Source organism: Tachyglossus aculeatus, assembly GCF_015852505.1.
Source record: "Tachyglossus aculeatus isolate mTacAcu1 chromosome 12 unlocalized genomic scaffold, mTacAcu1.pri SUPER_6_unloc_4, whole genome shotgun sequence".
NCBI lineage: Eukaryota > Metazoa > Chordata > Mammalia > Monotremata > Tachyglossidae > Tachyglossus > Tachyglossus aculeatus.
Window position 1 is genome coordinate 6,678,815 of NW_024044831.1, and position 9,980 is coordinate 6,688,794.

Genomic DNA, 9,980 nt, shown 5'->3' on the forward strand with positions numbered 1-9,980 from the left:
TTGCTTTTTCTTTTATGTGGCTTCATCCAAACAAGCACTTTTATGATAATCTTCACATGTATCTATTCTTATCATTGTCTTGAATATCAATCTTCAGGAGCAAGAAGCAAAACCTTATCCACTTGCTTCCCACCTAGTAGCTGTCACTTCATTCTATGGGACCCTTCTGTTCATGTACTTATGCGCTATTGCTATCTATTCCCTGGACACAGACAAAGTTGTTGCTGGGTTTTATACTGCAGTCTTTCCCATGTTTTACCCAGTTATCTACAGCATGAGGAATAAAGTTGCAGAAAATGCTGTCAAGAAACTGTTACAGAGAAAATGTTTCTCCAAATGAATATGGTTTTCTTCTTTTTCAAAAGCCTTTAGAAAGGGAGTTTCAAGAAAGCAAATTAGTGCCATGTATTCTATTATGGTGAGTGACTTGTGGTGAAGGATTTATTTAACAAGGTGAAATAAAAATTTGAGCAGCAATCAAATTTGAACGAAGGTGATTCAAGGGTCCAGGTCATTTTTTTCTTCAAGAGTAGCTTTTTGGTCTTCATGACATGGATAAGTGCCATAACACTTCCCTTCACTTGGTTGAGGAACACACTGCCTGAGAGCAAGAATGTGTTCCTTAAAATGTATTGAATTTCACTGAAATGTAGATAGCACCCTGATAATATTTGATGCTTCAGGATGGAACAGGTATTTTTTAGCCAAACATACCAACGAATTTCCAATCTTTTTACTATTATTATTACTTTTTAAATAGTATTTATTAAGCACTTACTATGGTCTAAGTATGGACTAAGTACTATGGGCTTAGTACTACTCTACTAAACACCGAGGTAGGTACAATAATTAGGCTGAACACAGTCCCTGTTCCACATAGAACTCACAGTCTTCATCCCCATTTTACAGAAGAGATAACTGAGGCACAGAAAAGTGAAATGACATCCCCAAGGTCACAAAGCAGACAAGTGGCAAGGCAGGGATTAGAATACAGATCCTTCTGACTCTCAGGCCCGGGCTCTATATGAATAAAATATTCTGTATTACAGTTTGCTTTACCAGCAAATTAAGTAGCCATATTTATCCCTACCACTTAAGGCTATCTATACTGTTACTGCCATCTTCTCCGTCAACGTCTTTCTCTTCTCTCCACTGTCACCCACCCACTCTCATACAGAGACCCACTCATATATCTAGAGACCACTTGCACCTCTGATGATACACATATACACAAATTTGAAGAAGTGTGGCTTAGTGGAAAGAGCCCAGGCTTGGAAATCAGAGGATATGAGTTCTCATCCCGGCTTCACCACTTGTCTACTGTTTGACCTTGGGCAAGTCAATTCACTTCTCTGAGCCTCAGTTACCTCATCTGTAAAATGAGGATTAAGACTGTGAGCCCCACGTGGGACAACCCGATTACTTTGTAATTACCCAATGCTTAGAACAATGCTTGGCACATAGTAAGCACTTAACAAATACCATAAGTATTATTATTACACAAATACAACCATGCACACAGACAAAAACATGAAAATAAGTGAACTGACACTCAGCTACGACCTTAGAGACCAGCACGCTCTAAATTACACACCTTGGGATGGGAAGGTAGGGCCAAGTCTGTTTTCCAGTGTTGAATCCTGATTTATTCATGCACCTTCTATATTAGAGTGGATTTTATGGTCTGCTAAACTGAATTCATTCCTCAGGAGATTCCAGTAGATGATATAATTCAATTTGACTGCTAGAGAATGTGTGATGCTCTTTTCCTCCTAAGCTTTAAAAGAGAATTTTTTTTCCTCCAAAAACAGAGTCTTAATAGTTCTGGTTTTTTCAACAGTTTGCATGGCCACATCATGCATTAGTGTTGATAACAGAGTTTACTGTGAATTGGTAACATTTATTTATATTAATGTCTCTCCTTCTACATTGTAAACTCATTGTAGGCTGGGCACATGTCTACCAACTCTTTTAAACTGTACTCTCTCAAATGCATAGTACTGTGCTCTGCACATAGTAAGCACTCAATAAATTTCAGTGATGATGATGATCAGTTGAACTAGTTAATTTCACCCCTCTCCATTCTATATGTCATTCTGTTGCCCAAAAGAGAATTTTGAAAAATGCCATTCTGCTTTTATCTCCACTGTTTAAACTATAGTAGTTACCCATGCCTCTCTGCAGCACCCAGAGACTCCTAAATCAGTGGGTTTTAAGCCACTAAATTAATTCTCTTCTTCCTACGTATCCACTCTCTTCTCCCACTACACCCCAGCTCACACTCTTCACTCCTCTCAAGCTAACCAACTCACATCCAGCCAAGCTGCCACTATTCCATCGAGAAAGAGAAAGTACACACAGTGGCTTATATCCAATATAATATATAACCGGGTTGACCCTCCTGATTTGCAACCTGAGGAACAGGGATGGTCTTGTCTCTCATACTGCCAACATTTTCCCCATGACATTCCCTCTGCCTGGAACTCCCTCCCACTTCAAATCAGAATCCCACTTCAAATCTCCAGTGGCTACCAATCAATCTGCACATCAGACAGAAACTCCTCACCCTGGGCTTCAAGGCTCTCCATCACCTCGCCCCCTCCTACCTCACCTCCCTTCTCTCCTTCTACAGCCCACCGCACACCCTCTGCTCCTCTGCTGCTAATCTCCTCACCGTACCTCGTTCTCACCTGTCCCGCCATCGACCCCTGGCCCATGTCATCCCCCGGGCCTGGAAAGCCCTCCCTCTGCCCATCCGCCAAGCTAGCTCTCTTCCTCCCTTCAAGGCCCTACTGAGAGCTCACCTCCTCCAGGAGGCCTTCCCAGACTGAGCCCCTTCCTTCCTCTCCCCCTCATCCCCCTCTCCATCCCCCCATCTTACCTCCTTCCCTTTCCCACAGCACCTGTATATATGTATATATGTTTATAAATATTTATCACTCTATTTATTTATTTATTTATTTTGCTTGTACATATCTATTCTATTTATTTTATTTTGTTAGTATGTTTGGTTTTGTTCTCTGTCTCCCCCTTTTAGACTGTAAGCCCACTATTGGGTAGGGACTGTCTCTATATGTTGCCAACTTGTACTTCCCAAGCGCTTAGTACAGTGCTCTGCACACAGTAAGTGCACAATAAATACGATTGATGATGATGATGAATGACCATCTTCCTCATTCTTCTCAGGTTCAAAACCCTCTTATATTCACATCTTCTCCAAAGAGACTTTCTCTGTTAATTGCTATTCTCCTCAGGTTAAATCACTCCATCTGCTATCTTAACAGTTCTGCATTACCTGTGCACTTCTGAATTCACAATGTAAAAGAGCACTTATGTACAGACCTTTGAGTGCATCACTCTATTTCTTAAGCCCTAACTGATCTACATATCCAACTGATCACATTTTAAAAAGTATGATAATTGTTAAGTACTTACTATGTGTCAAGTACTGTATTAAGCCCTGGGGTTGAATCAAGATAATCAGGTTAGACACAATCCCTATCCCACGTAGTGCTCACAGTCTCAATACCCATTTTACATATGAGGTAACTGAGGAACATGGAATTTAAATGACTTGCCCAAGGCCACACAACAGATGAGTGGCAGAGCCAGGATTAGAATCCAGATCTTCCGACTCTCAGGTCTGTGCTCTGTCTACCAGACCATACTGCTTCTCTACAGGTCACATTGCTTCGTTCCTCCTTCTCTGAAAAAAAGTTTTGGTCTTTATGCAGAGCACTGTCTACTATCATACATTAGTGATTATACATTCACTTTAATACAAACAAGGACATACAGACATTTAGCACTGTCATTGCTCTCCCCTAAAGGTTGGGGTCGGTCAGTCCCAAAGTTAAAAAGAAGGGGAATCTACAGTATTACCATCAGAGAAGTCTGAGCCCAGGGGACCCAAAAGGCAAGTTAATGATCCAATCTGTGGATCGCCTGAGTTTCGGGACTGTGTTATGAGCCAAGGAGTTTGTCCCCAAGTGATCCTCAATCCAATATAAAAACATCTTCATTACCCATATACACTGCTAAGGCTGAATCCTCCCAGCAACAGGCGTTTAATCATTCTGGACTTTGCATGATTAAAGACAGCGAGGATTTCTTTGCCATTCTAACACCCTCATCTGATATGGGAAGTCTATCAGTGTGAAAGATTGGAGGGAAGAATATTCTGCTCTCCATTTACTGGCTAGGTCTCTGCAGGCACATGAAGTGGAGAGTCGAACTAGATCTAGTGATTCTGATTAAAATTGATGGGAAAAATTCCTCTATTATGAAAGTCAGTGGCTATATTTATTTTTTTACTTGTAGAGTAGAATTGCAAGACAAAAATCAAAGCTACTAAACAGGTGAGGACATTTTGAGTGAAATTAGTATGTGGTTATGTTAACATATATCTGGCTATTTGGACTTTCAAATGCAAGATTACACCACCTAAAAAGTTAGAGCAATGAATACCATCAGGTGGTTTCTCATTGAATAAGGGAGATCTATGTCATACCCTTCCTAGCTTGGAGCACAGTGGAAAAGAGGCTTTTCTAAATTTTGTCCCTTTCCTTACACCCCATTCCTAGCTGAATCTCAGCAGTGGAAGCCCAGTATTCTACAGCTCTTTGGAGCCATTCTGAACATCACCAGTTCCACAGTGCACAATGGAGAAGCATGGTCTAAGACATCTGATGGTTTTTAAATGGAGGAAGGTGGAAGAGTCTGATTTACAAGTAAAAATTGTTGAGATCACAGCCAATCTTTCAAGAATAAAGTTAGTCAATTTACCAGCCAGTTAACGGGACATATTAATAATGATAACAGTAGTATTAGGTGCTTTCTATGAACCAGACACTGCACTAAGCGCTAGGAAGTCTATCAGTCCCTGTCCCACATGGGGCTCACAGTCTTAATTCCCATTTTACAGATGAGGAAACTGAGGAGATGAAGTAACTTATCCAAGGTCACTAGCCAGGATTAGAAGGTGGATCCTTTTGACTCCCAGTCCCATGCTAAATCCACTAAGCCATGCTGCTTCCCTACATACTGAGCACGCCCTCAATGGAAAGTGCTGTGCTTTCTCTGCCCTCCCAGGGGAAGAACTGCAAATTCTTCAAATACGATTTATTCATTTCAGTCTACTCAAACTGCCAAATTTTCTCCTTGAGGCTTTATATTACAACTCAGCTTCTTGGGGGTCCCTTAAAACAAAGGTATTTTTAGGGTGGTAAAACTTTTGTTCTTCTTGCTTTCTGCCATTGATACACAGCAGAGAGCAAAATATATTAATGAGGCCAGAAGATGATTTAAATAACAATAATTAAAAAATGATAATAATGATGATAGTAATAATTTCTGCCCTCTGTACTTGAGACAACTGGGCTGACTAATAGGGATGTCATAAGGACTTAGAGAAAGGAGAATTCATATCCGTCCCTCTTATGTTCAGCATAAGAAATCAAGGGGTGGGCCTGGGGGTCAGGAGGCCTGGGTTATAAACCTAACTCTACCCCTTTCCTGCTGTGTGATCTTGGGAAAGTCACTTCTCTGTGTTCCCTTATCTGCAAAAGTGGGGATTCAATATATGTTCTCCCTTTTTGAGCCCTATGTGGGACCCTATTATCTTGCATCCACTGCAGTGCTTAGAACAGTGTTTGTCACATAGTAAGTGCTTAACAAATATATTATTATAATAATTATTATTGTGTGGACAGTCAGGAGGCAACATTTAACACCATGGCTGGCATGTGGTTGGATCAGGGGGGCAGACATACACTCTTGGAGTATCTCCAGAATGCTGATTCCTATTGCTCTGTCCCCCAGTTGATCTTTTGTCTATGTATCGAGAGATCAACACCATCAAAGGTCAGAGTAGGCAGCAGGACATGTGGCTTCTGTCCTTGGAATGGCCACCTCTTTCTAATCAAGAATTAATTGGGAAGAGATCGGGAATAAGAGTGGTTGCTTTCTCCTCCATAGTTCCTAAACTACTCCAAAATGGAGAGTAAGACTCAGTTATTATAGAAAAATAGTATTTGTTTTCATGGCCACAAAATAACTTTGGTTTCTGATTCAGGTTTCTTTCAAATTCCACATCCTGAGGTTGCATAGCTGCATAGGGTATGGTTATGAGTCGTCTCAATGATTTTACCTTTCAGTTTCCAAACTAGGAAAGAGGTGTTTCAAGTAAGCCCACAGGCTATGGATCACTATCCATAGAAACAGTAGTAGCAGCTGGAAAAAAAATCAAAACAAAACCAAAAAATACATCTGGAAGGAATTTAGGTAAGTTCTCTGGGCTGACTGTATTAGCGGAGGTTTGGGGCTAAGCACTCTCTCAGTGAATATGTTCCTCTTACCATTGATTGATTGATTCATTGATGGGCCAGGAAAGTGTCTTTTGCTCCTATTGTACTCTCCAAAGTCCTTAGTTCAGTACATGGCAGTCAAGAGGCACTTAATAAATACCATTACTACTACAATCCCTGTCAGTAGAGCACAGAAGACCTTGGTTCAAATCTCAGCTCTGTTACCTTTTCTGTGACCTAGTCACTTATCATCTCTAGGCCTAAGTTTCCTCATAGGTAAAATGGGGATTAGGCTGAATCCCGTGGGGCAGCCTGTATGTCCCATTTTATCATTTTCAGTCTACCTTGGCACTTACACAGTGCTTAGCAAATAATAAGTGTTTCACAAATACTCCAATTATTGCTCTCTTTCATAGTTTAATAAATATGTTTAATAAATGATACGATCGATTATTGTTGACATCATTTTGCTTTCTATTTAAAATGAACATCCATTTGAAAATCTGAATACATGGCTGGAAGCAACAACACATCAATGATTGAGTTCCTGCTTGTGGGCCTGACAAATCGTCCAGAATTGCAGATGCCTCTCTTTGCCCTGTTCTTGATCATTTATCTGGTCACTACGATAGGAAATGTGTGTATGATCCCATTAATTCAGATTGATGCCACCCTTCACACTCCCATGTACTTCTTTCTGTGTAACCTCGCACTCTGTGATATCTGCTACTCGACTGTCCTGGCCCCTAAAATGCTGATTAATTTCCTTTTGGAACGTAAGTCCAGCTCATTTATTGACTGTGTCTTTCAGAGTTTCTTTTTTCCCGTTTATATTACTACTGAGGGCCTTCTCCTGGCTATCATGGCATATGACCGCTATACAGCAATTGTCAACCCCCTATTATATACAGCTATCATGACCCCAAAGATCTGCCTTCAGCTAGTGCTTGCATGTTACCTGGGAGGTCTTGCCAATTTGTTGACACACACAATTGGATTACTGAGGTTGAATTGTTGTGGACCTAGTGTCGTCAATCATTTCTTCTGTGATATCCCCCCTCTCCTGAAACTCCTGTTCTGACTCCCACACCAATGAGCTGCTGCTTTTGACCTTCTCTGGAGCGATTGCAGCAATCACCTTAATTATCATCGTGATCTCTTATGTCCAAATTGTCACCACCATCCTCAGGATAGGCTCAGTCAAGGGGAGATACAAATCCTTCTCCACTTGCGCCTCCCACTTGACAGCTGTGATCTTGTTCTATGGCTCTCTGTCGTTCAGCTACATTCAGCCCAGTTCCCAGTATTCCCTGGAGCAAGAGAAAGTATCTGCAGTGGTTTACACCCTGGTCATCCCCATGCTAAACCCCCTGATTTACAGCCTGAGGAACAAGGATGTGAAGGAGGCTTTGAAAAGGTCAATAAAGTGGAAAAAATGCCAGCAATAATTACATCAAAACCTCCTTTAAGCAACGCCAGTAGTTCCTGTCCCACCCAGAACTCACAGTAGGAGGGAGAACAGGTATTGGATCGCCATTATATAGATGAGGAAAATGAGGCACAGATTAGTTGAGTGTCTTCCCCCAGTTTACACAGCAGGTAAATGGCAGAGCTGGGATTAGAGCTTTGTCCTCTGACTCCCTGGCCTGTGTTCTTTTTACTAGACTGCACTGATTCTCTAGTGAACAATAAATGGACAACAATGAACAATAAATGAATGAGAATAGTAACACAGATGTTCATAATAGGAAGGCAAAAAGAAATCATAGAAGAGCTCTAGGGTAAAACATTTTCTGTGTAAACAAGGGTATATAAAGCACAAATTAATGGGTGAACATCTCCAAGATATTAAATCCAACATTTTTCAGGTGATTTCTTGTGAAAACTCTAAACTGTAAGGTCCTCCTCCAGATTGAAAACTCCTTGTTGGCAGGGAATATGTCTACTAACTCTGTTGCATTGTACTTTTCCAAGCACTTTGCAAAATGCTGTGCACACACTAAGTGCTCAATACATAACACGGATTGATTGACTGATGTCCATAACAAAATATTCTCACAGTGTTTCTGCTTTATGATCGCTCTGCTCTCTATTACATATTTGGGATGTTAGGAATAAGGTTAGTGTTCTAGAACCAAGATTCTGCTATTTCCTATAAGCTATGGCTCTTTCTGTAACTTTATCTTTATTATGCTGAGAACACTTGTCCAGCTTTGTGCCAAAAAGGAATTGGGTGGCCACCCTATACATGGTGGAACCCTAACTTCCCAAATACCTCACTGCACCAAAGGCAGAATTTATGTCAGGGCTGATGGCCCTTCTCGGAGCAGGCCAAGAGAATTTGCACTTTACAAGGCCACTGATGGAGCTCGGGGGTTGGAGGGCTTTATGATGGATGAATCTGTTGGGAAGTGGCTCCAAACTGCCCAGTGAGCACATTTAAACCTTACACCAAATCAAATGTTTAGTATAACATTCATAACTTCCCTCTCCACTACATTGTCCTTCCCTCCCTTTTTTCCCTCATTCCCTTCCCTTCCCTTCTCTGTCTCTCCATTTCTCTCTTCCGACCATTCGTTCCTTCAGTTCTATTCTTCCTTCTTGCATCAGGACTGCTCGGAACCTGGTGTAGCTAGCTGTGGGAGAAGCTTCAGGTTTCTTGAAATTATAGGCAAGTAGCAATAACAGAAAGCAACAGGCAAGGTACAGAATCATACAGTTGTGAGTAAGCTTCTTCCTTAGATTGGAAGTTGAGAGCAGAGATAATGTGTTTTATTTCCTTTTCATAGTTGTATTCTCAATAACACAACTTTTGATACTTTTCAGACTGATGCCAGACTTCATTTTCACTCCTGTAAAGAATGCACTGTAGGTTTCGGCTGTTTGAATTCATTTTTGAAACAGGCAGGAACATAAGAAATAGGGAGATCCCTATTGGGATCCAATAGCTTTGGAATGAAGGTCCTAGGCCCGGGAGTCAGAGAACCTGAGTCTAATCCCGGCTCCCCACTTAATTCCTGTGCAATGTTAGGCAAGTCACTTAACTTCCCTGAACCTCAGTTTCCTCATCTATAAAATGGAGATTAAATACCTGTTCCTTCTCCTACTTTAACTGTATAATAATAATAATAGTAATGGCATTTATTAAGCGCTTATTATGCGCAAAGCACTGTTCTAAGCGCTGGGGAGGTTACAAGGTGATCAGGTTGTCCCACGGGGGGCTCCCAGTCTTCATCCCCATTTTACAGATGAGGGAACTGAGGCCCAGAGAAGTGAAGTGACTTGCCCAAGTCACACAGCTGAAAAGTGGGGAGTCAGAAACTATGATCTGATTGTGTTGTATCCACTACAGAGCTTAGTACAGTGCTTTACACAGAGTAAATACTTAACAAGTACCCCAATTATTGTTATTATTATTATTACTATTATTATTTTTATTAGAGAAAAGTGTCCAGGGTGGTGGTGCAGGTAGGGGGTCGGATGGAGAGAATGCATTTGGAATTCTGTGAGGAAATCCAAATAATCTCAAACTCCAGAACTCTGAATGTAGTTACACACTTCCATGTGGGCTGGGCTAAAATGCTGTAGCTTTACAGGAAGGAGGACACATAGGTAAATTTTAAGGGTCCTAGAGCAGCTAAATTTGCTCTTTTGTGAGATAACACTCAAACTCTG

At 41.1% G+C, this 9,980-nt stretch overlaps 1 pseudogene; it reads left to right on the top strand.

Moving 5' to 3' along the window:
- The first annotated feature begins 6,816 nt into the window (after positions 1-6,816).
- LOC119921700 lies at positions 6,817-7,753 on the top strand (annotated as a pseudogene).
- Positions 7,754-9,980: the final 2,227 nt, after the last annotated feature.